This window comes from Serinus canaria, chromosome 3 (assembly GCF_022539315.1).
Source record: "Serinus canaria isolate serCan28SL12 chromosome 3, serCan2020, whole genome shotgun sequence".
Classification (NCBI taxonomy): Eukaryota; Metazoa; Chordata; class Aves; order Passeriformes; family Fringillidae; genus Serinus; species Serinus canaria.
Genome location: NC_066316.1, coordinates 3,691,178 through 3,717,737, shown reverse-complemented (window position 1 = coordinate 3,717,737; position 26,560 = coordinate 3,691,178). Strand labels below are relative to the sequence as shown.

General features: G+C 43.4%; 1 long non-coding RNA gene across 1 annotated transcript in view; it reads left to right on the top strand.

The window, feature by feature from the left end:
• LOC127059422 (uncharacterized) overlaps positions 1-23,685 on the top strand; it is a 76,812-nt gene extending 53,127 nt beyond the window's left edge. The window contains exons 2-3 of the long non-coding RNA XR_007777188.1: positions 3,162-3,265; positions 23,351-23,685. This is a non-coding gene — a long non-coding RNA (uncharacterized LOC127059422). The remainder of the gene's footprint in view (positions 1-3,161; positions 3,266-23,350) is intronic.
• The last annotated feature ends 2,875 nt before the right edge of the window (positions 23,686-26,560 follow it).

Sequence of the window (26,560 nt, the reverse complement as noted above, 5' to 3'; positions counted from 1 at the left end):
GAAAACCCCAACCAACCTCAAATATTTTTACTGCTGTCGAAGAATAGAGGGGAGGAACAACTTTCTACTCACCTTTCAGGTGGGAACCATGGCACAGGGAACTGGTCAGGACTCACCTCTCCCTGAGAGCACCACGTCCTGCTCAGCACAGCTGGGAATGCTCTGGATGGAGAAGGAACAGTGAGGGACAGCCCCACTGCAGCTGCAGTCCTGCTCCAGAACATCCCAACATGATTTGCACAAGGTCTGGCATTCCTGAAGAGCAAAGAAAAGAGAAGTCAAACCAAAGAAATGAATGTAAGGCTTAAATTTACAGGAAATTGTAGCAAAGCAATGAGCAGCTTTGCCCTGTCCCACCTCACTGAATGCAAAGGTCACAAGCAATTTCAGACCACGATTACTGTTCTTAATAAGTTTTAACTTATAATTTAGCAAAGGTTATACACACTGCTTTAAAAAGGTAAAAAGCACCACGAGAGAAGAATCAGGTGCCATTTCACAGCTTACCAACAGAACACTGAAAAATCCAGGGATTTGGCCAAGTTTGTAGAGGAATTTGTAACAGAGTGAGATGCAGCACTATATTGATCTGCTGATATTTGAGCTGCAGGAGCAAAAGAGACTTGGAAAACACAAACAGCAGACCTGCACTGGAACAAGCCCACAGGGAACATAAATGGCAAAATGGCTTTTAAAAGTATTTACAACTCAGAAAGAAGAACACCACATTTCAGGTGTTGATGAGCATGGGATTTATAGAGAAGGAGTTCTGCTCAAGAATTTCTGGACAATCTGTACTGTGGAGTGCAGGTGGCAGAAATAGGAGGTCAGGCTGACCAGGGCTGGTGTGCAGGGATCCAGAAATCAAACAAAAGGGAAAATGCAGAACCTGAGCCAGAAGTACTTGAAAGATTTGTGTATAAAAGGTTTTCTGCATTAGGACAGAGGAATGTGAGGAAGTTAAATACTGGCTGCTCCTTCTCATGCTTCAGCTCCAGCAATCACATAAATCACACCTCACACCAGTCTAATGCTATCCATGATACAGAATTTACATGGCATGGGAAAGACACAGACAAACGCTCTGACATCACCGAGGAATTCAGAGACTGGGGGAACCATGGAGACCACCCCGAGTTAGCAACAAAACCCACTGCAAACCAGTGTCAAGGAGATTTTAAAGTGTTGGTGTCATAATTTCACTGAACTCTAGAATAGCATCTCCCTTTGAGGAAAACGTATTTTGAATACTGGGAGCCAAAAATCCACCCCCAGCATAGAAAGGGAAAATCCAGTTATTTCATCTTCTCTATATTACAAAATGTTTTTTGGCTAAACTGGGTGAATTTGCCTAAGAATCTGCTATTACACATCACTAAAAACCTCAGCATCTACAGAACAGCTGCTGGAAAGAGCAAGGCACTCCAGGTCCAGAAAAACATGTGTTTTCTGAAGTTCATCTTCAAGCAACACTACTGAAATACAAATTCACGTCTTAACACCCCAACAACCCTGAGAACTGGCCCTGAGGTGAATAAATTCCACAGTCTGGGACATTCCTTGCGCAGCTCCATGAACTCACCATCACTTATAACCAGCAGCACTAAGGACCAGAAGCAAACCTTTATTTTATGGATCTCCTCAGCCTTGCAGGTTGAAAGAGCACCCAGGAGCTTGAGTGACCTTTACAAGACAATCCCAGAACTGTGTTTGTCAGACACGGAGTTTAGTCAGATTCAAGGGCAAGGACCCACTGCACTGAGAGGACAAATCAAACAGCAGCTTCAGAGTCAGAGCCACCAACTGACCTCACCAAAGTAGTTACAGCCCAAATCTTTGCTTTCCCAAGGCTTAACAGTCTGGGGGTTGGACAATTCCTGGAAATGTTCTTTAGGAGATAGGAGGCTCAGTCCAGCAAGGTCCTCTGCCTTGCCCTGCCTAAAACTCCCCCACAATTCTTTCAGCCATAATTTCCCTGCCTCTTCTGGCCCTTTTCCACCCATTTCCCAGAACTTTTCTGAGCACATGAGTTCAAACCAAAGGGGCTAAAGAGGAAGCCAAATCCTGCCGTCCTGTGGTCTCAGTGGTGGCTCCAACTAAAGAAAGCTGGTCCCCCACCAGCTCCTCCCATCCTACAGTTAAAAAATTATCCCTGAAACAATCCCACAGGTGTTTAAAATGTGGCCCAGAGTCCTGTGATCCTGAGGAAGCAGCAGAACCTGCAGACCCTGTGTGGAGGAGAGCCTGGATCATTCCTGGTTCAGCCTCCTCAGCTTTAACATTTATGGTTCCAGGCTCAGCCCCTTGTGACCATCACCCTGCAAACTTCCTGCCCAGCTCTGATTTATGGGCTGAGTAAATCCAAGCAAAACGCAGCAGTAAAATAAATTTGTGAGCTAATTTACTGCTGCCGTTTAGGTTAAGGTTTTTAATAGTTATTTGCCTTTATATTTTAGATAAAGATTTGTGAGGAACCAATTACCCAAGGCAGCACAAGTAGCTGTGACAGCTGAATTCAATGCATGAGCTACCCTTAGAAAGCACTGCCTGATTTTCTGATAGAAAGTGCTACAGTTAAAGAGAGAAGCCAGAGCCTGTAACTTAAAATGGGGAGAAATGATGAAGATAATTCACATGGAACATGGCTTTTGAGGATAAAAGCTTCCCAACAGAAGAAAGGGAGATCATTACTGTATATTTGTATAAAGTCAGGGCCAGCTTTTTTTGTGGGCTCCATTGAAGCTGTGCCAATTTACACCATCTCTAAAGAGTTCATTAAACTTCTGTTTCACCAGCACATTGCTCCAGGATTTGAACATTTCTTCATCTGAAAGATTCATTTTTCTCCTAATCCAGCTTGGAACCTTTCTTAAGACTAGGTGTGAAATGTTGGTTGTTCCTGCACTTTTTCCCAGCATTAAACACCCACTGTATTCCCTGCAGAGCCAGAGAAATTACAAGTGTCTGTTTAGCTGGGATGGGAAAGGACCTGAGACCCAAACTGGAGCTTTTTAACTCAGCTGTGCTTTGGGTTCAGGGCTCTGCTGCCCCTCAGAGCAAAGGGCCTTTTATTGCTGCCATGTTGGGTTGTTGGTGCTAAACTCAGTCAAGTCAGATGAATAATTTGCACTGAGTTTTGATTGATTTTGTGTCTTTTTCAGTTTGCCAGGGAGCAAGGAACCAATTGCAATTCCTCATTAAAAATCACTTCTGCTTAATTCCTGCAACTCCAGTTGTGGACACTGAACCTCAACCCTAAGCCTTGGTAAGTACAACTCTGCATTTTCCTTGTGCTGATGCTTCAGCAGGTATGAGCTAGGAAGAAATTGTCTAAATAATCTGCAACACTTGAACATCTGTTGCTTTCAGGCCACCGGTGAAAAAGGGCTTAGCAATGTAAGAACCTTCTCAAAGTACCTGGAAAAGGGACAAGCCCTAAAAAGGGAGAAGATTTTGTCATTTTTAGTCATCAACGTTCTCCAGCCCCTCAGTGAGCAGTGCCCAGCATTCTCCTGGTGCTGCCACAGTGGATCCTGTCAGCCTGCAGGAAATAAAGGCTGTAGAATGATTTACACTGAAAGCAACAGGCCTTTTCCATGCTGGCATATGTCAGCATTCAGCATCCAGGATTTGTGGCTGCCAGCACAGAAACTCCCAGAAGTGACACTGAAATCAGCCCCAATTACTTTGCATTATTTTGCATATTCTTGTGTAACAATAGCTGTGCTGAGCTGGCAGTCAGGGATTCTCAGGAACTGTCTGGCACCTCCCTCCACACCTCCAGCTCCCAGCTCCACAGCACAGGCACTCCACTGGAGGAGTTTTAGAATCACAGTCAGGACCAGCTTGTTACAGATCCACACCCACAGGCTGGGCTTCATCCATACTCCAAAGGAATTTTACTACCTTTGATTTTGCACAGGGGCCAAATCCAGAAATAGCAGCATGCCAAAGTTGGGGAGATTTGGGACAGGGTAAGGCACTTTAAAGATTAAGCCTCCATTTACAAAGCACAAGTAACAGAAAACTACCACAGTAATCCTCTCTAGGCTTAAACCCTCCTGCTCCTTCCAAGAGATTAAAAGCATATGCCAGATCCCAGTAATCAGAGGGTGAGCATTCCTTGCCCTACTTTCCTCTGCACTTCCATCCCACACCAGTCAGATGAGCTGTTTGGCCACACTCCTGTCCCTCCCTGATCTCAGTGAGTGCTGCAGGAACCCTGCACCTCTGCACAGCTGGAAATAGGGCTTTACATTTTGTGGTTTTGGGAGGAAACCTCCTCCCACACACTTGGAATTCAGGGCTCAAGATGAGCCATTTTTGCCTCTGTTAGTGAACAGTGAAAAGTTTCTGATCCCCTGCAATAGAAATTAATTCATAAATGGCCAAGTGGATCCCTCTGTAGGTGTCAGCCGCTTCCAAGGATGTATAATAAATGATACCCAACACTTCCCAGTCTCAGAGTTAAGAATATGTGCTGCTCTAAGGTAAAAAGCTGTTGAATCCCACCTGGGGAAAGTTCTGCTGTGCTGAAATAAAGAGAGGAAAAAGAAAAAAGACCCCTGCTTTTCAAACAACAAAGATTTTGATAAACATCCACCAGAAAACTTTTACCCTTTCATCAGTATTATATCTATGATTTTTTCTTGGCTTTTCTCTCATTAGCTCAATGTATTTTTTAGGCAAAGGCTGTTCATTTAGAAAAGTGAAATGCAATATTGAATAGTTAAAAAATTCTCATGGTGCCATCTCCATTAGCTCAGGATCTGAGCAGGGAGCATTTGCCATAAATAATGCACAACTTAATCCCTCTGTATTTTTTGAGAAAATCCCAACATGCTACAAAGTAACAAGAAGGAAGAGAAACACATTTCTATAAATACATCCAACTCCTATAAACTTCCTAATCAATAACTTTGGTGATACACTGAGCTGAACAAATGATGGTTAGTGAATAATTTAATGACTTTTGGCAGTTTCTACTCCAGAACTGACTGTGAAAAGTTTAGATTTTTCTCCAGCACATTTTCTTCTACAAATTTTCTCCTAAATAATTTGTATGAACAGTTATTGCTCTTCAGAGCATTTGTGAGCACTTCCCTGTGCCTGTGATTGAATTCTGAGCTTTTTCAGACAGTTTTAATTGGGTGCATCAATCAAAAAGCATAATTTCCTTTTCTTGACACAACCCTACCTGCCAAGTCTCTTCTTGTCCAGGTTGTAATCCATTGCCTAATCCAGAGTATGGTCCCTAATCTCTATGGCTTGGGAGACCATTTAGGGATGTGCCACTTTCTAAACTGGTTAATTGCTTTCCAGAATTGAGGTAGGGATAATACCAGCTTTAATGAGGCTCTGAATAAGCATTTTTAGGTCATTAAGAAGTGTAAATTTAGGAAGTTTCTGTCCCCACCTATCCAGATTCTTCACTGCAGCTGAAAGCCCTGGGGCTGGTACAGGCTAGCACTGGGTACTGAATGTGAACTTTGGGAGCCTGAGAGATCACAGCCAACCCAGCTTTTAGCTATGCAAGAAATGCAAGATGGGAAAACATTCCTCTCCTAAGAATGGAAATTCAATTGCTAAAGACAGTCAAGGAAGACTCTTGAGAAAAAGAAAGAACAAATCTTACACCACATATAAACCTGAAATTCTGTCAAGGTGAATTTCAGAAAATCTGGCTTTGAACATCAAGGTGAGAATGAATTTGTACTAATGGCTTTTTAGAGGAGGATGCATATTTGATCATATTGCCAACGTGTACTTCTAAAAAAATCTGCAGAGTGATGCATTTGAGCTGTGGTTATTTCTAAAATGTAGTTTTTGTAGAACCTCTGCTCTTCCTTCCCCCAGAGTTGCCACTAATTAATTACAACTATTTGGAGTATACAGAACGATGGTGGTAGCTGGAAAGGGAAAGGATATAAAGGATATTTGTTTGCTTGACTTTAGAAACTTTGTGCTCTTTAATTCAGTAACTTTTTAAGTCAACACTGAACGAATTAGACTGGGACCTGAGCTAAACACTAACAGGACACTGAGTTTTCTCCTTTTATGCAGGAATTCTGTTAAGGTAACCTATGATGGAAAACTCTTCAAAGTATTGCTCTGTGGTGGGCAGAGAGAAATGAGACCCTTCCTGTCCCACTTCCATCCCTCCAGTGGCTCCTACCTGCCAAGTGCTCATTACTGCTCCCACTGCTGGGTAAAACTGGAGAGCAGCTGGAATTTTCTTCAGTAACCTTGTATCAGTGGAGGAGCAAAATATTGACAGGCTGATTTTGTAATTACTTTTTTTCATGCCATAGGGCTCTCATTTCAATTTTCCTTCAGGATTCTGTTATGCCATTTATGGCTTTTCTTCAGTGATTTGTTGACTCAAGTTGCCTTTGGACCCTGTTCACTATTTCTGGCTGAAACTTTCAGGTTTAATGTTTTCAAAGTTAATATTTTTGACTGAAAAATGCCCCTATCTTTAAATATAAACTTTCCCCAGATTTACACATTTTTTGGATGAACTCCTGCAGGAGTCAAACCTTACACTCAAGTGTTTTGTTTAGGAAAAAAAAACCTGTTTCTGTCCTAAGGAATGAAAACTGAATGGTTCAATTACTCATTTCAAAGCAGCTCTTCCTTCTAAAGCTTGGAAACTACATTTCATTGGAGGAGAGGGAAAGAATGGAATATATTTATTGAACTAAGGCAACTGGAAGAAATCAGAATCACAGGGAGGGGTTTTGTTTGTTTGTTTTGTGCCCATTTCAGAGCAGACACCATTTTTTCAACAAGCTTTGCTGTTCTCACACCAGATGGCTTTATTTTTCCAATACTTTATTTTCCTCACATATATTTTCACTGCAAGTATCTTGCACATGGAAAGAAGATGGGAATGCTTTTTATTAATCTGCCAGATATTTAACTATGCACTAACTCATCCTGGCATCTGAGCCAAACTTGGGGCACCAGATGATTCAATGTGTATATTCCCAGTACACCATGGAATAGCAGGAAGGCTGGATAACCCCTATTCAGTAATTATCAGAGCTACAAAAAGAGCTGTTTGCCAAAGCAATGCTTTGAAGGGTTCAATTAATAAATTAAAAATGGGTATCAGCATTTTGATGGATTTCTGGAGCAGCTCCCCATTTAACAGGCAGTTGGTTTTCATCTCTGCAGGAATTTGGTGAGCTTGGGGGTTAGACAGAGCAGTGGGGCTGAATTCAGCACTGCAGAGAAACTGCTCAGCTTCTGCAAGGGAGATAGAAATGTGCAATTAAAAACCACCACATCCACCATCCGTGGTTTTGTGGTGGTGTTTTCAGACCTGCCCTCATCCCCAGCCCTGAAGTGGAAAAAACATTTGGAAACAGCTGCAGCAAAGCAAATTCTTGCAGGGCCTTGCAGGTATTCTTAGTATTTATAATAAATAAAGGTGTGAGAAACCACCACATGTACATACTTCTCTCCATTTATAGTTTGTCTGCAATCTATTAAATCCCAATTTGGCTGAAAGGAGAGAGGAATGCAATGAAACTCATGGCACTCACCTAGGAAAAATATTCCAAAAGGCAGCCTATCAGTTTTAAAATGACTTTGCAGCCTTTGTTTTGGTCATCTCAGTAAATGAAATGCCTAATTACCATTCAGAGTAGATTTCTCTCTGGAGCCAGTGCTCATTAAAAAGTCCCCTGAATTCAGTAGATCACTGAAGGCAATCTGAAGCTGGGATGCCTCAGAACCCCACGCCCCAGCTCAGCTCTTCTCTTTTTTTAATATCTTGTAGGGGCTAAAATGGTTTTCCCAGAATCCAAAACGGGCTTTTCTTCCCCACCAGAGTCCCAAGTACATTTTGCAGTACAACCTGGTTAAGTGGGGTTTCTCTCCCTGCTTTTCTGCAGGAGAAGGGTTCCCTTCTCTGTCTCGTGCTGTTCCCTCCCTGCCTCGCTGCTGCCCCTCTGAGCTGAGATCCCTGTGTGTGCACACTCCCCCTCAGGACACAGGATCTTTTTATTCCTATCACATTTCTAAAGGCTGGTATGTTTTGGAAATCCATTCCTCAAACAACTGGGGTGGGGAACCAAGGGAATACCTTTGCCTTTTTTCCAACCTCTGTTTACTGCATCTGGCCACCTGTTTTACAAGTCATTTAATATTATCCTCTTGATTAAGGAAAAATATTACCTACTCTCCACTTAAAACTCTTCTTCCATCCTCCTTGCAGGATACATTTCAGGATACATTGTTACAGGAGAAAGGACCATTAGCACGGTATATTTAGGACTCAGTTATGTTCACAACCACAGAAGTATTATTCTTCCTTTGAGGGTTTTCCACCAAGATGTTTGGAAGGGAAGTTACAGTTCTGTTAATTTCCCATTTCGATTTTCTCTAAATATTTCTGTCCAAGGAACAAAACCAAACAAACAACTAAACCCATGTTGGTGGGTTCAGCAGAATCAGTTCATCTTAATTTTTCAGACCCCTTAAACACAGCTTTGGTGAGCCAGGCTTTGCAGCTTAGAGTGGAGCTTACACTAGGAGATCCTTTTAGCCTCCTTATAAAAAAAAACTTCCTAGTTTTTTATAACATGCTTTAAATATTGTAATTTCATTAGCATTTTAACCTTTCAAAAATAATCCTATTTAATGAAAAAAAAAACCCAGAAAAAAGTCTTGTGTAAATGAAATCAGTGAGAGCAACCTATTGATAAATGATTTTCAAAAAAGCTCCCAAAAAACCCTGCAGAAAACATGACTGATTTTCCAGAATCTCCATTAGCAGAGGCAGCACTTGCTGTGCCTCAGCTTTCCTTGTCTAGAGAGAAAATCTTCCACCTCCCCAGGCCTTTTGGGGTGCAGGTTTCTCCAGACACAGGCCTTGGTGTGGTTCTGGGGGTGTCTGTGCAGAGCCATGAGCTGGCCCCAGTGATCCCGCTGGGGAGATCCACCTCAGGAGATTCTGGGATTCCAGCTGGCTGCTCGCTCCCAGGCCAAACCAGCCTGACCTTGCACAGACCCTCTGGGCACTATTTCAGCTCCAACTCAATTAAACATTACTGGACATGGGCTTGGCTTTCTCAGCACTGCCACATCATTTCAGGATGGATCTGGGGTGGTTTTGAAGGAGACTCAGATCCTGCTGCCTCAGCATTCCTGGCCCTATTTGCCATAAACAAGGAAGAAACCAACTTTAATGAGAACACTTAATGCCAAAATTTTTGCAAGTGCTTATGTTTAACTATCTGATTACATTATTAAGAATTTATTCTATTTTGAAGCCATTGTTTGACATTTTCAGAAGGTACATCAGTCTCATTAGGAAACTGAGAAAGGCAGAAACTGAGCTTGCAAGTGAAATTTAGTTTATCACTGATACAGGCACAAACACTTACATTGTGCCATCTGCCTGCTTGCTCCAGCATTCCAGAAGGATGCTCAGGAGCTGTGTTTTCCTTTAGCCTTCCCCTGGCCCATGGCACAGGACTTTGTTGCTGCAATAGCCAATTGATACTGGCAGAGACCAGCATTTATTTAGAATGGTGAAAGAGAAGGAGTGCTGGATTTTAAAAAATAAAACTCACAAAAGCAGTGCTGACCTTGCAAGCAGCACTGCTGGAACATCAGCAGGGGAATTTGTGTTCTGAGCATTAAATGCACCAAATGATCCAAGGATGTCTCTGTCTCCCAAAGGGTAAAGAGAGACCACATTTGCTCTCGTTTTTAAGGTCTCTGGTTCCTAGGTTCTTGTTTGAACAGATATCAATAAGACAAAAATCTGCCTCAGATCTCATTTTAGTTTGTGGTCACTCTTTCCCCCTCTTCATCTGTTCTCCATCTTACAGAGCTCATTTCCCAGCCTGGTGCCGGCGATTGCCCGCCTGGAATGAGGCTCAGCCTTCCAAATGTCAAACACAATGAAAGCAAAAAAATCCCAAAGAGGCCGTGGGGACCCGAGGGCTCCTGGTCCAGCCCCAGCCAGGCTGAGCTCCGCGGGCACCGACAGGGAGAGCTCTGCCCCCAGCACCCCCAAGGGACGCGGGTGAGCCAAGCCGACAGTTCGGACACGCGGGCAGGGACGTGTCTCCGTGTCACTGTCACACACAGCACAAGCAGCACCAGCTTGGCACACTTGGCACTGCGGAAAGGAAGAGCCCAGACCGTGCCAATCCCGCTGCACAAGGACACCTGTTCCTGGCTCGGGCAGTGCACACCAGCTCTGTAAACAAAGGGAGGAAAACCAGAGCTTGAGGAAATTCTGTACAAATTTTCTCCCTTTCCCTCTCTCCACACAAAGAATCACATCAGGAGAAACACCCCCCCCCGTGCTTTGCTGGTTTAGGATTCCTCCTCCCGGGGCAGAGCAGCCCCGGAGTTCTGCCCAGAGCTGGAGCTGGGGAAGGGAAGCCAGGAGACACCGGGTGTCCCACGTGCCCCCTGCTCCAGCCTCCGGACCGACGGTGCTGCTGTCCAGCTGCAACTCAGAGCACAGGGGACGAGTCCATCAGGATATTCAGGACAGAAACCAAATGGGTAATAATAGTAATATTAATAATAATAAATAAAAGAATAAAGAAATGGTGAGAGACACAAAGAACTCGCCCATCACTGATGGCCGCACTTGGCTGACCGCAGAACCTCCCACTTTCTCAGTTCTATGGGACATGAACAAAACTGGGAATATAAATGAAGTGGCTCTTCATGAACTTGCTTGGTTTTGGAGCAGAATATTGAAGACTCCTCAACAGAACCATCAGCTTTAAATCCCCTCAAACACCCTGTGACCTCCAGTACAGTAGGTCCTTGGCTGAGTGCAGTGGTATTCAGTACTCTTTGCTAAGATGGGAGTGGGTACTGAGGGGAATAAAAACCCTCTGGGAGAGCTGGGATGAGCATGGAAGTGGCTCAGGATGAGAACACAGTAAACACAACAAAACACAGCCTGTTTTGGTGGAAGACAATCCCAGCAATAATAGGAGTTGATATAAGCTTGACTGATTTTAGTGCATATTTACTGCACTACTCACCAGTGATTTATCTTAATTTTATATTAATCACTAATATATTCAGCTTGGCCAGAGAAGTATTATTTTCATTACTCACCATAAAGGAGAATTTTTTCCAAAGGAAAGCTAATTTTACATATAATCCATCATTTGAAATTAGCCCAGCATTCCTGCCTTTTACAGATACAATTAGTAGTAAACTCCTGGGAAAGCAAATTCTTGCACCCTGTGGCATCAGCTACAAATGCTCAGCCCACAGGGGAGGTTTAAATTGGATATTAAGGAAAGTTTCTGCACAGAGATATCATCAAGCATTGAACAGGCTGCCCTGGGCAGCAGGGGAGTCACCATCCCTGGAAATCTGTAAAAGCTGTGTGGATGTGGCACTTGGGGACAGTGGTGGCCTTGGAAGTGCTGGGGGAATGGCTGCACTGGATGGTCTTGGAGGGCTACTCCAACCTAAATCACTCCATGATCCTGTGAAAACTTCCCTTGGAAGGCAGTACTTATTATTAGCAGTGTGCAAAATCCTCCCTTTGCCCCCCTGTGCTCAGCTACTGATCTGGATCAATGGCTCAGAAGCAGCTGAGCTGTGCTAACATTTCCCTCTCTGTAATTAAAAGAAAAGGAAGTTGTGGCTGAGCAGGGCCAGCACAGCTGCTCTGGGGAGAGCAGGGATGCTCCTGATGGCTGATTGTGAGCAGACGAAGCAAGAGATGGATTCCTGCCTTCAGCAGGGCTGGCAGTTCAGGGGATTGTTCCCATTAGAGAACAAATATGCTCAAAGCTCTCCCATTGCTTGGGCACTCTGGTGTTTCAAACAGCACTTCTGGAGCCACTCAGAGCTGAGGAATTCCAGAGGACAGTAAAACCACACCTATTCCTGCCAGCTGAAGGGCTCAGCCCAGAAACAGCACCAAGCCAGAGTGCTGCTTGCTGTGAGTTACAGAGTCAGTGGATCTAGTAAAAAAATCAAGAATAAAGGGGTGATTTTTTCCCCCCAATAACTGAAACGATGCACATGATGTTTTTGTGCCATTGCTTGCATTTGTTCCTGGAATAAGCAAACAAACAGTGTTTGATCCTCCATTAAGGAGCAAAGCAAGAGAGTAGAAAGCTTTTCATGCTGCACAGAGAGAGTTTCAAGCAGGTTTTTAATATTAAAAATGATTCAGTTTAATATGCAAGGTGTCCCCAAAGTAATTAAGCCCAGAGAGACCAGCTTCTAAAACATGTAAGTACTAGGAAGTGCACAAAATGGAATGATAGAAGGTGATTTTGTCCTTTCTGAGGAACCCTGGGGTTTATTAATAATGCCAAAAAAGGGCAAGTCTGGGCAATGTCACTCTCTGCTCACATTCAAATAACTTGGCTTTATGGAGCTGGAAACCTTTCTCTAAAATAATGTGCTCCTGGAATATTGATCATGTTTTTATTGTAAAAAGGCAAAGTTGACACTTGATTTTCCATTATCTCCCACGGTACCTTGCAGTGACTTTAGATATGAGCAAATCCAAGCCTTTCCTAAAGGACGTGTTAGTGGATGGCAACATTCAGAAGTGAACCATTTTTTACTTCTGTATGGAAAAAAAAATCTTGAAAATGGAGAAAAAACATTAATCAGGAAAATACTTTTCCTGATTCAAAATAGTTATCTCCAGATAGGACAAAGGCAAGTAGATATGTCTGTGTGCAAATTCTGAAAGGCTCTCAGGGAAGAATGATGTTCAGGTTAAAAATAGGTGAAAAACTTGAATGTTTCTGTTTTCTGAAAGATATTTCTTATTTTCTAATCATGAGTTACCAGACCATAGCCTGTCAAACTAGCCTTAAATCATAAAGAAATCAACTTTCATATTTATAAATTCCTGCTGTAACAGGAATCTCTCCTGATTCTCACTGGTTAAAGACTCCCACAACTCCTGTTGGTGATCACTATTGTGCAATGGTAGGAATTACAGGTAACTTTTCATCCTGAGAAACAAACATTTTAGCTTTAAAAATAATTTGTATATCCTAAGCATTACACAGGTCTGAACAACAGAGTGACAGGAAAGGGAATGGAACAAAAAGGAAGTGAAAAATGGCTGGAAAGGGGCTTTTCAGAGCTTGAGTTTTCTTTTTTTAACCTCTGAGCAAACCTAGCAGTAACTTGTGCTCAATAAAAGTGCCCAAAGGACTCCACTGCCCCTGCACACAGCAGAATACATTTTACCATACCTCAGGACCCAAACTAGCTCCTGTCATGTCACAGTCACAATGAAGGAAACAGAAATGGGGAATTATTTTATGTGTGACATCCACACCAACACTGGCAGTTCCACTAGCAAAATGAAATTCCAGATGGGAGAGAGTGCAGAATTCCTGTATCTGCTTCAAACAGAGATGGTTAAATGAAATATTCAGCTCCCTGAGAATGCTACCCTCTCAAACAGCCACGGTGCTCCCAAGGGAAAGCTGGGTCCTGCAGGCAGCTTGCCATGCTCTCACTGCCCAACAACACCCAGGAATGGCTTTGGGAATTCAGCTTCCAGGCAGCCCTTTGGTGCTCACACAAAGGAACATTCTAGTAGGAACTACCCCAGCTCCAGAAGGAGCCTCCATAGAAAGGTCAAGGTGTCTCATTCAATCCCTGATAGCACACTCCAACCTTGCTTAAACTGATTGTTAGAGATTTTCTACCTCAGCAAAGTCCTGATCACTGGGTTTTAGTTTGCAATTTTCTGCCTACTTTTTAAATGAAAATTCCTTCCCTACCATTGCATTTATAGCAAATTGCTGCAGAGTTTGTTGGCATCACAAAACCACCAGCAATGAAAAGAATATTGAATAGATTTGTTCTGTCTTGTGTTGTGAAAGCTCTCTGGAATTAAAGCACCAAACATTCCGGGCTCATCTGTGGCAGGTGGGGAGTGTCACTCTGGAAATGGAACAGATGTTTGATTACATAGAAAGGGGCATGACAAACAGGGAAGTTTATTATTATCACTTCTGTGTTTGCATAAATGCACTGAGTGCTACATTTTAAGAGATGCAAGGGGTTTCTGAACAGAGGTTTCCCTTTTTCTGCCCTCTGAAATACACCTTGGTTACTGCCCACTCAAGGAGAACGGTCTCCCCAAGGAAGTTTATTTCACATTTGATTCCAATGTCTGTCTCTACCCACTGCACACAAACAGCCGTACAAGGATTATTTGATCAAAGGTTTTTGGAAGAGAATTAATAAATCTAGAAGTGACACTAAACTGGAAACTGGGTGGGTCCCTTTTAATCTCTTCTGGATCATCCAAGGCCAGTTTTGTGGGAAGCACAGCAGGTGTGTCATGCACAGGGCAGAGGGACACAGCATTGGAGCACTGGGATGTCACAGCAGGTGACATTCCGTGGAACCTTCACTGAAGATACAATTCTGCCTCAAGCTTTGGAAACCTGAGGCAATGAAGAGTGGAAGAACTGCACTTGGACAAGCTCAGTGAAGAACAAACCTCTCTCCAAACTCAGCTGTGTGTAAACATCAGTAGTTTAGGCTGAACATTTCAAAATCTGATTTCATCTCCTTTTCAAGTAGTTCCTTTCCTTGCTGGGTTTGATGAGGTCCTAAATGCCCTGCAAAAGCTGTGCATGGCATTTCTGGGGTACTTGTGTGACCTTTCCCAGGAGAAGTATTATCTGGGAATAGCTGCCTGTAGTCAGTCTAACACTGGGCACAAAGTAGGTTGATCAGAAAAGCTGGTCAGCATTTCTTAGTGACAAATTCTATTCTGGTATGGTCTCTTTTCAAATTATTATTATTTTATTTTTGAGCAGCAGCAGCATTTCTGGAGCAGCACAGGTATTTTGAGCCTTGCAAGAGGATTTTCAGTATGCACAGAACTTCTGTAAATTTTCCAGCATCACATAGTATTTTGCTCTGATGTTCCAGGATTTGCAGGAAGAGGGGAGGGAAGAGAGGAGGATTTGGCCTCTTTAAGACTGAGGAAGGGAAGAATTATTCAGACAGGAAAAGGACGAAGCTGCTCAGAAAATCTCGATAACTTCACATCTGTCTATCTGTCTTCCTCTCCACTTTACCTGCATTTAGAGCCTTTAATAAGAGTAAAAAACTTCCTGATCTGCTCAGGAAAATAGATAAAGTAGAAAGACTCTCACAGAGAGTGGGAGTGTGAGCTTAACAAAACAGGAGAAATGCTTTGGGGGATTGAACTTCTGAGTGAAGCCTGTAAAATATTAATTAATCTTTGCTGTCAATATAAAACCCAAATATAATTTAAGACACCATGGAAGGAAAAACAACTTCTTGTACCTAGCACCTGTAATATTCAAAATGTTTCTCACTGTCCAGGGAGCAAGCCCTTCCTGGGGAAGTGCATGTCACAGAGAGATGCCCTCAGTAACACAAAATTCCTGTCCTCTCCAGACATTTTTTCCATTCCAGCTTCGGTCAGGAATGCCTGGGTGATTTGGAGAGGCGATTAGGCTGCATTCCTGTTATTACAAGTAAGGGAATCAATACTAATTCACTTAGCTTTATTTTATAAGTGGCTAAAGAGATGTAACATCAACCTCCAAAGAGAGAGAACACTTCCTGCGTGTGTTGGAATACTAATAAGAATTGGCTCAAGATAACCACCCAGCAAGAGCTGTTTGCTAAAGCCAATTAGTTATTAATCAGGAGTTTGCTCATTTTTAAATGTCTGACAATTTTAAAATAAAGGAAAAAATACAGCCTGGAGAGCGACAGCAAAGCCAGACACTACTGAAGTCAGGTGAGAAAATAAAAGTATGCACCATAGACGTTGTAATCTGAAACAGATAGTGGAGCAAATTTCATTAAAAACAGAATCCTTCAAAACTCTGAAGACATTTAAATCCACCTCTGCAAATGACTCTTCTCTATTCAACACCTGAACTCAAGCTGAGGGCTCTTGGATATGCTGCTATAGAATAGGCATGTTACAGGTTACACATTTCAGATCAAAGGGCCAGGGCTGGATGGAAAAATATTCTGCAAAAATATGCACTTCACTTCCTTGGCTTCTTCCCTGGAGGTCTCCAAGGGCTGAACACTTAATGCTGAATAACCTTTCCTGGAAACTCTTTGTAGCTGATATAAGCCACTGAGTGAGAACCTGAACCACAGGAGAAAGGAATGTCCCTCAGCCCCAGCCTTTGAGTTAGAACAGCCTTATTTCTAAATCCATCCCAAATGCACCCGAGTTTAACTGCAGAGCAAAGTCCTTTAGTGACAATATCCTCTACCAGCAAACTGCTGCTGCAGCCAGTGAGCCCCGTGCTGGTCCCAAATCCACACCAGACCAAGGCAATCCAGGATTTTCAGGCTATTGTGGCTGGCATTCAGTAACACCCAGGTTGCAGTAATGGCCATTATCCCCTCCAGCTGTTGTACCACACTCTCTCTTCAAACCCATCACTTCCAGTTTTGTTAAGGACCTGCAGAGCTTTCAGTTGGCTTAAACAATCAAGTTTCCCAGGATAAGAAATCAATAACCATTTAATATTTAAGCAGCTTACACGCCACAGCTGAACTCTGGATGTGGCAGCAGCATTCCAACTACAGGGAATTTTTGCAAAGCCCAATGCCTGGAGCAGTGAGGTAGTAACATGGCTCCTGATTATCTCCATCTGAGAGCCCAGCACCTCACTTACAGAACAAATACTGCTCGTGATGCCTGCCAGTGCTGGTTGTTTCCCTGCTGAGTGCATCCTGTTCCAGTCTGGGGGCAGCATTGACAGTGAGACCTTAATGGAGAGACAGCTCCGAGTCAGGCAAAGCCCCGGGGGGAGAGGCTTCGATTCCCACTGCCGGTAAAGCAGGTACTGGGATCAATTATGCCCCAGCAGGTGATCCCTGGCTGCTCTGCTCTCCCAGGATGTTTTGCTGTGGGTCAGCTCCTGAGAAAATCTTCCATGACTCTGCAGAAACAGAGCACTTAAAAGAGAGTTTCTGTGCCAAGTGGATAAATGCAGCCAGATGTTATGGACTGGCTGGGAGAACAGCACTAGGAAACCACAAAATAAAACAGAGACTGTACACAACGAACCTTCACTCAGGTATTTCCTTTGGACTCAAGAGGTATCATTGCCAGGAAAGAGCTCAAAGGGCAGGTGAGGCAGGAAAAAGAGCTCAAGGGAACAACTCCACTGATCCCAGCTTAAGGGCCTTCCCCTGCATCTACCTATCTGCACCGATACAAAGAGATAGGAACTGGAAAGTTTCCAAGTATGTTTTCACCTCCAGTTAGGAGGTGAGGGAGAACAGCTCAAATAAGTATAAATATATATATAATATCTGTCTAAAATTTTATAATTTGTAGACAAATATGGCAGAATAGATCTCTTTTCACATTGAAGGAAGGCTTAAAAGCAAAATAATCCCTTCTCTTTTCTAAGCTGTGTGAATACTTTAACAGTGAACACATTAAGTTTTAAAGGAAATCAATGTTATTTATTCCAAGCCTTTAAGAAGAGGTAAGAAACCTGAAACAAGGATTTTCTACAGATAAAGACTGTTGGGTCCTTGTAATCCTCAGCTTGCTTTTTTATCCTGAGAAAATGTACTCCTTTGTTGCAGATAGTTGGCTGCTCCTGAACATCCTTAATCCGTGAGGGGCTGATCAGCAATGGCTGAGTTTCCAAGCAATGAAAGCCCTCATTAGGAATGGTTTTTGTCACCTCCCAGCCAATGAAGAGATTACTGCCACACAATGCACTCATCAATCGGCATTGTCCTTTCCCGGGTGATAATTCTGTTTATTTTCCTACATCTCCTCGCGGCAGGAAACAATGGAATTGAGAAGAGAAAAAACAGGCAGCTATCATTCCCTGAGGATTTGTGTGTGTCTTTCCAGTCTGCTTTTTTTTTTTTTTCTGTAATTTCTCACTCCTGAGCTACTTGGGGGGGAGCTACACAGGGCATGTTCTCTGAGATGCACTCTGCCTATGAAAAACCCCTTATTTTTTATGAACTCTGGGTTTTTAAGATTGCTTGATCACTTTCAGCATTGAGGAGCTCCACAGCCATCTGTGGGCTGCAGGGGATTGGGCATTCCCTACTAACTGTGCCACAGGATGGATTTCCTGCCACGGGCTGTTAAAAGCCACCCCAGGTGATTCCTGCGGGGCTCTGAGGACACGCTGTGGTTTCCCAAAGCAGGGGGAATGGCAATTTTATTCAGCATTTACAAAAGGCAGCTACCAACAGTTGTTCACAGGAGCAAATACCCAGTGACAAACAATTCCTGGAAGTATCCAGCCTCTGTCACACATTTTTCAAGGAAGCCAAGCCTGACAGGTTGTCTTTACCCTGGTATCAATCAATACAGCAGCAGCAGCAGCTAATCACACCCATTACTGCAAAGCACTGGGGAACAGCATCTGGAGAGGTTTGCACAGGGACCCAGGAGCTGGGGACTGGCAGAACTCTGCTCACAGACACTGTGAATCCAACCCCCCCATGATGGGAATAACAAACCAGCTGCAGTGCCCTGGAAGGAAATCCCTTGGAGTAACACACTCCAAATTCCACCCATCCCACAAGTAGAAAACAGAGATCCAGGCCTGATTTCTGTTTCTGGCAGAGCAGCCTAAGTCACAATAAAACAGATCAGCTGAGAAACAGCAATAAAACCTCCTCACCTTGCTGGTGTTGCCTGCTCTCTCTGGGATTTGAGAAAGGTTACTGCAGGGAGTGTGCAGTAACAGGGACCTGCAGATCCCAATCACTAAGGGGTGCATTATGCTAAGGATAGCTGAGTCTCTGGGATGACACACGAGACCTACCTGGCACGGGAGTTTTGGTCAGAGCTCTTAACTACAGGGACTTGCTAGTAGAGTTTTCCAGGAGAAAATATGTCACTATCACATTTACTCGTCAATTACTGCTAATAGAAACAAATAACTTGCATATTTAAAGTAATTACAAACCTTGTGCTAAGAAACAAAAATTAAGTTAAGCAAGCACAACTCATTTCTTCACCATTTCCCCACTGGCAAAATAATTAAATTACATTTTGCAATTTTTAGGAATCCTTAGTATAAATCATTGATTTTATTCTAATAACATGATTGAGTAGTCTACAATTTTTTCAGGAGTTGCAAACGCTTTCACAACTCCAGACTGTCAGCACACAAAAAGAGCAAACAAACACATTGAAATGGTTTTATTTGAAACTGCCTTCCTATTGCACCAGCTCCAGGAACATTTTGCAGATGTTTTCTCTTACACGTGTATTTGCCAGCTTTGTCAGGAACCAAATGACAGAGAGGAATGCAAACCTGCCCCAGCATGGTGGACAATTTTCTTTTCCTCTGACTGTGACTACCTTTCCAGGGGAACATAAAAGAGATTTTTAACAGAGGGCTTCTTTTTTGCAAGTTACTCTCTTCCCATTACAGGAACGTGATGATCAGACCTGTGTCTTCTGAAATTCTATCCTTGTTTCCTTTCATTTGATTTCTTTCAGATTTCTTCCTAAACTTTTCTCTTTGATACCCACCTGGAACTTAAAATGCTTTTTTTTTATGCTGTAATGATCCTCTTCAGAAGCTCCTGGCTCCTTAGGGAAGCACAAAGCTGTGCACACACGGCTTACAGAGATTCCTCTCACTTCAGCTGCCCATTCTCCAACAGGTCTGAGCTGATTCAGTGCTCAAAGAATGACAGAGCTGCATACATTTCACCTCTTTATCTTCCTCTTCCTCCTCCTCCAATAATTGAACTCCTGGGGCATTTAATGACCAACTCCAGCTATGTTCTTAAACTTTAAATCAGCCTGTGACCACTTGGGCTGGATTTACTGCTGTTAGGATCTGCATTGTTGTGTTTAGCTTTTCTAAGATAAGTGTGTTGTTTTATGCTTTTGACATAACACAGACACCGAGATGTCTTTTTTCACCATCTCACAAGTATCTCAGCTAATCAGCATTTCTGTTTCATGGTTACAGTCTCCTGGCAACAAAACTTTATCTCAAACTGCCCCTTGCTGTTTTGGAGACCCTGTGCCCAGAGCATGGGTACATCTTTTCTTTTTTCAAACACACTTAGTGCTTTTCCTTGTTCTCCTTGTGATTACCCATTGCTGGCCTGAAATAAAGCACCAGGAAAATGCTAACATTTACACACAGATAACTCCTGTTTCTGGTTGTTCCCCTGCACATGATCCACAACTCTGTCACTGAGAAAAACCTTACTTCACAGAAAAAAGGAAAAAGAAAGCCCCCAAACCACCAAAAAAGGCTTTAGAGGCTCAGCTGTGCTTTTCCAAGAGAGCATTCACTCATGCCAGCTTTTCCAGCCTTACAGGCCTGTGGCAGAGGCTTACAGACTTCAAAAAAGAGATGGGGAGGCTCTTTCAGAATATGTTATCTATAAATTCAAACTTTCTGTTGCTGACAGCTCCAGGAAGGACACCACTTCCCAGTAAGCCAGAGCAGCCTGGTCATTTGGAGCCCTGGTTGCCAGCACTCCAATCTTGTCAGTTCAGACAAAAGCAGAGATACCTTGGACCTGGTCCTCTCCCTGTCCAAAGCATTGAACACATTTTAACACAGACATTTGTGATTTGACTGGGGGGATGAGCCTCAGTCTCACCTGCATGTCACACTCCACACACATATTGATGCTCACTGATGTTTCTTGAGCCCTGTTCCTCCAGACTCTCACGTAAAAACAAATGTGGGGTGTTTTTGTATAAAAGCTAGACAGATAAAGTGAAAGACTTGTATAGCACCAGCAAAGTGGCCTAGGTAGTCATGACAACCACGTCAGTGCTTATAAAACTTCCCTTCTTCTTAATCTTTTTTGCAGTTTAGATAGCACACATGCGAGCTGTAAAAAGCAGTATCTGATCTGCAGCAATAAAATGAAAAGTGAAATGTTCCCAGCAGCCACCACAGCAAGGCTGAGACACTGACAGTTGTTGGGTGTCATTGGCAGTGGTTTTGTCCAGCTCCCAAGGGACTCCTCAGTGTGTCCAGGCCCAAAAAACACCAAGAGCCTTATCCCAGATTTGGGGGTGAGCAGGGAGTGCAGGAGGGAGAGGATTAACAATGCTTTTAAGTGAAGAAGATCAGACACTAAACACACACCAAGCCCATTATAAATGTATTCAAATCTCCACATACTTACAATTTCCTTCATCATCTGATCCCTGGAGGGCTCTGCTGCTCAGTCCCAACTGAAGGGACTGTGGATTCCCACAAACCATCCTTCCTTGAGCAAGAATCAACATCCATCTTTTGCTTTTAATCTTCTATGCCCATTACTTTTTCACCTGATTTTTAATGTGGAAATTTAAAATCCCCCCAGCCCTATCATTCACAGGTGGAAACCAAAGCACACCAGAAATAAATACCCCTCTCCATCCCAGAGGGAAATAAATAGATATCCTTCCAGGAAAAAGGGGGTGACTGCTGTCAATAAAGCAAATCACTCCCTCTCTAATCAAGTGATAAACTCAAGAAAATTGCAATGCTTAATATACCTAAATCTGCCAAGAATTATGTGTACTTTCAAAGGATAAAAAATGGTTGGCATCTAGATTCTAATAACTGAACTCACTTTCATGTACTATTATTGTTAAGAAGTATAATTTACTGAGGTAAAAACAAATAAAACCCTTCTTTTATAATAAAATAATTATGGTCAGCAGGCTCATTTCTTTCTTTCTCTCTGCTGTGAAGAAGAAATCTCTGACATCTGTAAGAATTCCCCAATTGCACGTGATACTGAACTTACAAGGTCTCCATCAGCTGTGTCAGGGAAACAGCTCCATCTTCTGGGAGGCAGCCCTTCAGTGGCCGGGGAGGGAGCGCTTCCAGCGGCTCATCCTGCCTCTTCCCGGGGCTGTCAGCGGTGCTGTCAGTGCAGGATCGTCGGGCACAGGAATCGGTCTCTCTGGGCTGCTTGGCAGCGGCAGAACTGTTAAAACATAGCAGAGGGCTGAGTAAACAGAGACTTAGCAGCCAATCCGTGGCAATGAAAGCATCCCACAAAACCAACGGGCACAGGAAAGACACTCCCGAGTATCCCAAACCCACGATGACAGGGGTGTAGAACACAAACGTCCTTAGCATAACCTCTGCCACGAAGACAGAAATTAGTGACACCACATATAAAGTGTGTGCCAGGATAGCACAGCAAATGCCTGACAGGATTCTTCTCCAGCAGGTAAAGATTGGATGTTAGCAACTTGTTCTACAACATGGGAAAAACTGCTCTCAGGATTTAGGATATTGCATTTAGCAATGTACAAATGGCAGTTTGGGATGGAAGCTTTGCATTTCTTTCCAACTCAAAAGCTTCACGTTGTGAGTTCTCTCATCCCCGTTAATCACAAGTACTGTGTTCCACAAAGGCTGGGAATGAGTTCCCTGAGAGATGCTAAGGAAGCTCGTTAGGCAAGAACCAGTGACAAAATTGTGCTGTTTCATTAGCTGCGATTCTGCTTTTAGCACGTAGAGTCTGACTGAAGCCAAATAACCAAATACCTGCATCATCTTCCTAAGAACACCAATGCCAATTGCTGAGAAGTTCCTGTTAATTACACACAAAATCATTATTTTAGTCTTAGACTTCCAGTGACTTTCATGCAGCTTTTGACAGCACTGGCATAACCACCTTCATCTTTAGGTTCCTGTCTACTTTGCTCATTAACTCCAGAGAGAAGAACCTGAATTACCTCCAAGGATCACTGACCTTCTTACATGTCTCCACCTTTTTCCCCACGTGGAAAATAATGAGCCTGAATCTAACACAATCCAAGTTCCCTGGTTGATCCCAGGAAGCTGTGCATGGTGTTCCTGGACTGACCAGGAGGGAAGGGGACTCTCATCAAGCAGTGACTGAGGACAAATAATCATTCTTAGGAGATGACAAAAACCTGTCTGTACCACCACCCTGTAACATTCAGAGATGACAGCTCTCCAAGGATACCAATAAGAAAACATTTACCATTCCTTCTGGATTTTTTTGTCGGGTTTTTTAGTTTGGTTGTTGATTTTGTTTGTGTGGTTGATTTTTTGGCTTGTTTGGGTATTTTTTTTTTGGTGGGGGGACGTGTTTGAGGTATTTTTTGTTGTTGATTTTTTTCTCATAGTTGTGTAGTTTCAGTTTAAGTACATTGAAAATGCATTAGTTGTAGATTTAGTACATTGATTGATTGATTGATTGGTGAAAAATAAATCACCCCACATTTCTTATAAAGCAAAGAACCCAGCTGAAGATGCTCCCTTGTTTTTCTGATTGTGGAATGTCTGAGACCAGAACAGAACGGCCCCACTTTGGTTTAATCACAGGGGATGTCTTGTGATTTTTCTTTCTCTAGGTGAATTGAATGAACTGTGCTGATCTCCTAAATCACATGGAACATTCTCTCTCAGCTGGGCTCAGAAGACAAATATTGAGTCCCTCCTCAAGCAAGAGAACAAGAGAGCAGCTCCATGCCACAAAGGATTTCCAGTCTCCATAAAATGTTTTCACCCACTTTTTTTGTGCCTCTCCTTGTCTGCCCCTCCAGCAAAAAGGCAGTCAATGTCAGATATTTATTTTAGATGTTTTCTCTCCCAAAACTCCTTGAAACTTCACTCTCAACATTTGCTGAATTTAGTACAATGCATGTAAAACTTTTCTGGCAGCTCTTACGCCTGTAGATTTCACAAGGATTCTGCCTTTCTCCAAGAGCTCTGCAATTCCTCTTTCACCACAGCAAGCCCACTGTCCCTGCCTGAGCCACTGGGAGCCTGTTCCTGCAGGAAACACAGAGCCACATCTGTCTGGGCTCCCCAGGGAGCTGCCTGGTGCTTGCCACAGCTGTGCTTCACCAGCGTCCTCCCTGGCCACCACCCTCCTCTGCCCTCCAGCACCAACCCAAGTGCTGGGGCACACTTTAGGGTTTCTCTAAACTCTGCAAAGTCAGGGAGAGGTCAGAACTGGCATCCAAAAATAACTTTGTGCTGAGCTTTAATCAATGAACTTCAAAAGATTTGCTGATCCAGCCCATAAAATACAATTTTAGCTCCTTGTCTGTGGTGCAGCCTCCTGTAACATGGATCAACAGGGAAACCCTCACTGCAGCTCCAACATCAGGTCCACAAATAGCCAAGTCCACTAACAAGAATTTCACTAGTGCTCCATAGCAACACTGAGGCAGTGCTGCTGCTCCTGCAAGTCATCCAGCTGCACCAGGAGGTGACAGTTGCTTTCTCTGTTTGTCATCTGTGAGGCCAAAGAAGATCAGGGAGTCCAAAGAAGAGAATCCTCACCACTACTGGAGCAGCTGCTTTCCTGCCCTGAGGCTCCATTGCAGCGTTTTCTGGTACCTTTTTGCTACACAAAGCACCCCTGGATGCTGCACTCATTTAACAGCCTGTGTAATGCTTGGAAGGGGGTGAATAAACAGTGACCAGAAACAGAGCTTTAAAATGACAATCTCCCCTTTCCTAGGGAGGGAAGGCAGAATTCTTTTCCCCTCTCCAAGGCAAAACCTTCAATCAGCTTTCTGTACCTCCTGGTTCATGGGATTTGTCCTTGGTTGGGGGTGCCACTGTCAGGGACAGCGTCACCTCCAGCCAGCACATCCCTCAGTCCCACCACAGGCTGTGCCAGGCCTGACTGCAAGTTTTCCTTTTCCAGGGATGTCCCAAGGGAAATTCCCACCTGCCCTGTGCCTGCTGGACAGAGAAGTGCTCAGGGGTATCTCAGCAAGCTTTGTTCCCTGCCTTCTAGGCAGTGTAAATGACTTGGAGCACACCAAAGCCCCTGGCAGCCACAGCATTGATGCCACAGGGGGGAAGTGCCCACAAGTTCAGCACCAACACATCAGGAGGAAATATTTGAGGAGAGCAGAGCCAAAACCCTGCTGAGGAGATCTACACATGTGTTTCTTCCCCCTCAGCTCCTGCATCTCCTGTACTCAGCAGATGTTAAAATCAGGTGATCAATTATGAAAAATAAAAATTCAAATATTTACATTATAATTTTAAGTGCTGTGAAGGCCTCAGCACCTAACTGTAAAATAAAAACCAAAAAAAAGCAGCCCAGTGCTGTTCCTGCTGTGTCAGACCCACCAAGTGCCAGGGCTTTGCCATGGGAAGCACAAGGTGTCCTGGAACACCTCAGCAAAAATACCCCACTGACACTAACAAAGGCAGCACCCCACTGGCTCTAAGGTGCAGCTGACATATGGTAGGTTCTGCCTCATCTGTGAGTCATTTTACTGCCTGGTTTTGCCTAGCTGCTCTTTTTTTTTTTTTTTTTTTTTTTTTTTTCCCAGCAGGACTTCAGAAGAGTGATAATTAATTTTCAAATAACCATGGACTCCTTTTCAACTTTTCCAGACTAAAACTGAAGTTCCTCCACTGGAGTCAGCTGTAATTAGGCACATTTTACCACCTTGTTTTCCCAGCCTCCAAAAAGGATTTTCCTCAGAGGATAAGAATTTTAATCAACTGAAAGGTCCCATGTAGGTTTTAACTCCTTTTATTCTCCCCTCAGGAAGATTTGCCTGACCAAAACCTGAGGTGCACAAAATGCAAGGATTTGGAATAGAAGCCTGAAAGCTGCATCAGGAGATCCCAGAACATCCATCCCTGTACAGGTTCCAAACCATGACTGCCTTATTGACACCTTTACATCAGCACCCAGGGCAGAGTGGGGACTAACAGCAACCTCCTTTTCCCTTTCTTCTCTACCCCATCTCCCCATCAAGACAGATCAGTATAGAATGAGGGCTTTAAACTTCCAAATGCAGGCTCTTTGTCCTCAGACACAGAACAACCACTCAAAATTGAGAAGCTATCACTTCAAGATATCACAAGGCTATTTATAATCAACTGAGATCATTAGAAGGTTGGCATGACTGACTCCTGTATGCAGCCTCCTTCCACACCCATTAAATCTCATTTTGACAGAATTTCAACCAACTTTGCCCAAACAATTTATGCTTTTCCATAGCAATTTTAAAATTCTGAAACACCTGGAGATAACTAGAGAAACTTTTAGCCATTAGTCAGGAGAGCTCTTCTAGAGATGGAATAGCAGAGTCTTCCTTGCTATGTCTTTGAGATAAACCCCTGAATAAGAATTCCAACAAGAATATAAAATGCAGGGCATTAGAAAGAGGCAGAGCAAAGGGCTCACAGCAAGGGACAGCTTTGGGGCTATTGAGGCTCCAGGAAGTTTAAATACCCACTGATTTTGGCAGCTAAGAAAGTAGCTGTTGTGTTTCTGGGCAAAATGCTCTCAGTGGCTCTAAGTGATGCACTGGAAGAAAAAAAAATTATCATGCACAGTTGAATAAATTTCTTTAAAGGAAAGGGATGGCCATGGTCTGACCCTCACACAGCCCAGCTCTGGCTCCTTTGTGCTCCTCTCTCTAATGGAATGAGAGCAGCAATGCTCCTGGCTTCTGAGAGCAGTGGGGAGATAAAATCATTCCCTGCCTCGAAGCAGCTCCCAGGAGATCCTACCTGGCACAGATCTCCTTGTTATCCTCAGCATTTTCTTTCCTGCCTTTCCATTTTTGAACCTACAAAAT